The sequence below is a fragment of the Eulemur rufifrons genome, unplaced genomic scaffold (genome assembly GCF_041146395.1).
Source record: "Eulemur rufifrons isolate Redbay unplaced genomic scaffold, OSU_ERuf_1 scaffold_195, whole genome shotgun sequence".
Taxonomy (NCBI): domain Eukaryota; kingdom Metazoa; phylum Chordata; class Mammalia; order Primates; family Lemuridae; genus Eulemur; species Eulemur rufifrons.
The window spans coordinates 122,501-128,137 of NW_027182977.1; the positions used below are offsets into that span (position 1 = coordinate 122,501).

General features: G+C 56.1%; 1 pseudogene; it reads right to left on the reverse strand.

Moving 5' to 3' along the window:
• Positions 1 to 1,064: 1,064 nt before the first annotated feature.
• Positions 1,065 to 1,156, reverse strand: LOC138379849 (small nucleolar RNA U13; annotated as a pseudogene).
• Positions 1,157 to 5,637: the final 4,481 nt, after the last annotated feature.

Genomic DNA, 5,637 nt, shown 5'->3' on the forward strand with positions numbered 1-5,637 from the left:
TTTATTTTTCTTTCCCCCTCCACCACCACCCCCCGCCCGCCGCCGCCTAGCCCGCCTCCGCCGCCTAGCCCGCCGCCGCCTAGCCCGCCTCCGCCGCCTAGCCCGCCGCCGCCTAGCCCGCCGCCGCCGCCGCCGCCTAGCCCGCCGCCGCCTAGCCCGCCGCCGCCGCCGCCTAGCTCGCCTCCTACGCCGCCTAGCCCGCCGCCGCCTAGCCCGCCTCCGCCGCCTATCCCGCCGCCGCCGCCCCCTAGCCCTCCTCCTCCTCCTCCTCCTCCTCCTCCTCCTCCTCCTCCTCCTCCTCCTCCTCCTCCTCCTCCTCCTCCTCCTCCTCCTCCTCCTCCTCCTCCGCCGGTTTCGTGCCGGGAATCCCATGGTCCTTGGGGTTGACCAGATGTCCCGTCGCACTTAGTCTCTGCGGGGCTGGCCCCATCGATGCTATGGAGGGGGATCACCGCCAGGGGGCGCTGCGGTTGCGGGCTTCTCGACTCCCTCTCCTTCCCCACCCCTCCGCTCGCCCGCTCCTCCTTTCTTTACTCCCTATCGCCCCGCCCCCTTTTTTCTCCACACACACGCAATTATCACGCTCACGAACTATCCCGGGACCTGGCGTGACTTTCATCGCAATCTCCCCCCCCCCGGACACACACACATAGAGACACACCCTCCCGGCAGGGAGCACCCTGAGTGGTCGTGCAGATGTCGCTGCTGCATGCGGCCTCCGCATGGGTTCGCTGGTTGACCAGATGTCTGGTCCTTGGGTGGTTGACCAGATGTCTGGTCTGTGGTTGTCGTCCTGACAGGGAGGCTTCGGGACGGATTTGGTCTCTCTGGCCTCGCTGCCCCTAGGGGTCACCCTGCGATCGGTATTCTTCTCGCGCGGGGCGAGGGGGCGCTCCGGAGCATTCCTCTCCTCTCGGAGTTTCTGTCTGCAGTCTCTCGACTTGCTCTCACTCCCCTACCCTGCTGTGTGACTTTCTTTTTGGTCCTTTCATTTTATCTATTCTCTCTTTGCCTTTTCCTGCCCGCCTTTCCGCTCCCCCCCCCCCCCCGGATTCATGGTTTCACGTCACGCGGGTGACGTGCCGACACACCAGGAGGCCCTTCTCACACGTGCGCGTGAACACGCAATCAACACGTTTATGAACTAGAAAGGGATCTGGTGTGACTTTGCTATTATTTCCCCTCCCCTCCTCCCCGCGCTGAGAATGAGTTTCCCCGGGCTCGTGTGCCCGCCTGGGAATCGGCTGCAGACGCCATGGCCCCGGGTCGACCACATGTTGCCCTGGGGTCCACCAGATGTCTCTGGCGAATTGGGGCCCTAGGGTGCTTGTGACGGTGTGGTCACTAGGTGTCGCTCTGGGCTCAGTATTCTTCCTTCTCGCTGTGACTTTGGTCTCTTTTTTTCGAAATTTCTTTCTTTCTTCCTCTTTTGCCCTGTTTCCATTTTCCCTTCTTAATCTCTTTCTCTCTTTTTGTTGCTTTTTTTCCACGGCAGATGGGTGATGTGTGTGTGGAGGAAACGCGGCATCAGGGAGAAGACACATCTCACACGTGCTCGGGAACACCCGATCGTCACGCTTCTGAGTACCGACCGATGGATCTGGTCCCGAATTTTTTAATAGTTTTCTCCTCTCTCTCTCTCTCTCTCTCTCTCCCCCCCCTTCCTTCTCTTTCCTTTCTCTCCCTTCCTTTCTTTCTTTCTCTCGCTCTCTCGCTCTCGCTCTTCTTTTCTTTCTGACAGAGTCTCTCGTTCTGTTGCCCTGGCTAGAGTGCCATGGCGTCAGCCTAGCTCACAGCAATCTCAAACTCCTGGGCTCAAGCGATCAGACTGCCTCAGCCTCCCGAGTAGCTGGGATTACAGGCATGTGCCAGCATGCCCAGCTAATTGGATATACGTGTGTGTGTGTGTGTGTGTGTGTGTATATATTTTTATATATATATATATATATATATATATATTTTTTTTTTTTTTTTTTTTTTTTTGAAACAAAGTCTCACTCTGTTGCCCAGACTAGAGTGCCGTGGCGTCAGCCTAGCTCACAGCAACCTCAAACTCCTGGGCTCAAGCGATCCTACTGCCCCAGCCTCCCGAGTACCTGGGACTACAGGCATGCGCCACCGTGCCCGGCTAATATTTTTCTGTATATATTTTTAGATACTGTTTCTGTATATATTTTTAGATATATAGTTTCTTTCTATTTTTAGTAGAGATGGGGGTCTCGCTCTTGCTCAGGCTGGTCTCGAACTCCCGACCTTGAGCGATCCACCCGCCTCTACCTCCCAGAGTGCTAGGATTACAGGCGTGAGCCACCCCGCCTGGCGTGTACGTTCTGTATTCACAGCCAGACGGAAGGCAGGGAGAATGTTACCCTTTCAAAGCCCGCCCTGCTCGCCTCTCAGCCCACCGATGGCACTCTGAATCCCGTGGCATTCCTTCACTCAGCTGAATTCTTCAGCACCCGACCCCCCCCACCCCACCCCCGTGCCACGGGAGTTCGTTCTCATGGCAGAGCCATCGAGGCTGTTGCCACACGTGTTGTAGGTGCCTAGGCAGACTGTGCCCTGGCCCCGAGGAGGTACGGAACCGCCTATCGCCTCGGGAGGGAGGGACAAGATGTGTCCGTGTCCAAGGCGACGTCCTGTCGATCACGAGGAGGCCTGCAAAGGCTCGTATCTGCCAGGCATTGAGCCACATCACGTGAAACACCGGTGTGTTCCTTCACTTAGGTGGTGTCGCGTGTTGATACTCACAGAGGATGATAAACCCACTCGCATGCCGGCTGAGCCCCCTGTGTCTCCTCCTCTATCCACTGAGGGAAAAAACCGCAACGAAAGGTAGAAAACCACAGGGGGGGGGGGAAGAGAGCCCGTCGCTCTCCCTATGTGACCGTCCGGAGTGCTCGTTCAGATGGGAGGAGGTGTGTTTGTGTGTGTGTGTGTGTGTGTGTGTGTGTGTGTGTTTCATTGATTTTGGTGCCATCTTTTCTCTGCAGCTGCGTCAGAGGACAGCGATTTTTCCGATTTTCACTCCGCTGAGTGAATTGCCTTTTGAAGAGAATGTCCACAGGAAGCCTACGGTCCTCCCGCGGGGGTGGCCCTCCTCTAGAAATGAATCTCGTTTCTTGAACGGAGGGGACTTGTTGACGCCATCATGCTTTCGGGACGACTTCTCGGACGCTAGCTTTGGACCGCAACATAGGTGCCCCCGACATTGCCTCAAGGGTTCCGTGGTGCCTCCTGTCAAGAGACCCCACCGACCGTCCCCAGCCTGCCCGCTCAAGGGAGCCGGGCCCCTTCTGATCTGTCCGCCCGCCGGTGAAGCTCCCTCCCGAGGGTCGGAAAGCCCACCTGTTTCCCAGTTCGGTTGAATGATGGGGCACCCGGGCAGGGCACTGGCACCGAGTGACTCCATTCTGAGTCTGTCTGCTCTGGGGGGCGGGGGCGGGGGCGGGGGCGGGGGCGGGGGCGGGTGGGGGGGCAGTTCCGTCTCGACCCGGTGGCCTCCTACCGACTGACTCGATGGGACGGACCATTCTCACTCAGGATCGTGTACCTTCTTGGCCTAGGCACATCCCGGCACTGAAAGCCACTTTTCGGGGACACTCTCCCACGTACAGATAGATGGCCTGCACGAGTGCTCTTCCTTTCTCGAAACACTGGAAATCTGTCCTCAATTTTACCTGACCTACCTGACGGTGTGTGATAAAGGAGCATAGAACCCTCAGCCACCCTCCACCTTCCCGCTGTCCCGAGAGACAGTGCCGAGCGTGAAATTCTATCCCTGACTCTCTGTGTCCACCGGAACGTGGCCTGACTGCAGTGACGTCAGCTACGTCAAGTCGTTCTCTGGGTAGGGAAAGAACTTAACCAGATAGGCCCTATCGGTCGCTTCTCTGTTCTGATAGTTTTGTGGCAGCCATTTCTTTCCCCCTCTCTTTTCTTTTTCTGTCTCTCTCCCCCACCCCCACCCCCAAATTCTTTCTACGAAGACGTTTAGGATGTCAGATTCTGGCCACATGCCCCCCCCTAGGCATACGGGGGCCAGCATAGACAAAGGTCTTCGGTACCAAGTGTTCATTCCACGGTGACAGATATTGCCACTCTTGTATTGACCAGGGCGAGATGGTGAGTGGGTCAACTCTGAAACTCCCTGTACTCTACTTCTCTCTTGGGTAGGTCCCTGCCCCAACCCTCCGGCTTCTAGCACACACCCAGGGGCACTCTCTCCTCTCTGGATAAAGTTCCAGATGATCCGATCCGCTCCGAGGAGGAAGGGGAGCTGGCCGGGCCACCCACTGTGCGCCCCACCCCCGTCAGTCATAGGGTCCGTTCTTTTCAGGATGACACCGGCAGCGGTTGCTGGGTGTCACCTAGCGGCCACTTTGATCAGACCTCGGGATCCGGAAAGTCAGGTGACGTTGGGAGTTTAAGAGCTGACTCCCGGGAGGTGTGGAGGGCGGGGAGGAGAGCACGGTCCGGACGGTCCCACCCTCTTCTTCCCGGGCCCGCAGCTCTGGGCCCGCCCGGGGCAGCCCTAGCCTCTAGCGGGTCTCCGCCCACCCGCCCTGTTGTCTGCGGGAGGCGCCCCTCCTCCCGCTCTCTGCCTCCTCCCGGGACCGTAGGCCTCTGCCCGTCGTCTTTTTTATTTTTATTTTTTCCCTTTTGTTTGTTTCTCTTTTATCTTGTGTTTTAGGCTTATCGAATATCATATCGTATAAAAACTTAAATCACAGAATGAATTATATTAAGTAACAAGATGTGGCTTTTTATCCTACGCCGAGAACGATGAATTTTTCTCTTCGTGTCCATTTTCCTGTCCTGGAAGAAATACAAAGTTGCTCGTGATACTTCCCCATCATCTTCCAGTTTCCCCGACTGTCAACACGATGTATTCGATCGTATATCTTTGTGTGTGCACGTGGGCGCCTGTACCTATTTCTTTTCGGCATCAGTCTCAGGTCTTTTGGCACCTAGGGGGGAAAAAGGAGAAACCAATAAAGGACAGAAAGACGTTCTGTCGTTTTACGCTCCCCACCACCACCACCACCACCACCACCACTTTTGGGAGCTTGTAGTCTGGCCTATGTCCCCAAGGCAGGTTAAATCTTTTCTTAAAACTCCCAAGTGGTCCCCTGCCCCGCCCCCCCCCCCCAGGTGGGCGGCCGGCAGAGTTCACAGGCTTTGTTTTTGGCAGAGCCTGGACGATTGAAATAATTAACCACAATCAACGCTAAAGCTGAGAACCCCTCCCCCCCTCATTAAAAGCTCTGTATTTCTGCCTAGCCCTATGTTCGGGGAAATTCGGAGGCTTGAGATGGGAAGGTCTACCCTATTTTCTCCTTTACCGGCAAAATAGACTCTCTCTTTCCTTCCTCCTCAAACAGCTTGTCCTCGTTATTCGGCCTCGTGGGCAAGTGGCCGAGCTTTCGGTAACACCAAGTCTTCTAAGTTGTGTTGTGTTATCGGTCTTGTTTTCTTTCTTTTCTTTTCTTTTCTTTTCTTTTTTTTTTTTTTGAGACAGGATTTCTTTCACTCTGTCCTCTCCCAGGCCGCCTTGGCCTGATTGTAGCTCACAGCAAGCTCCAAATCCAGGGCTTAAGTGATCCTCTCTGCCTCAGCCTTCTGAGTAGCTGGGAC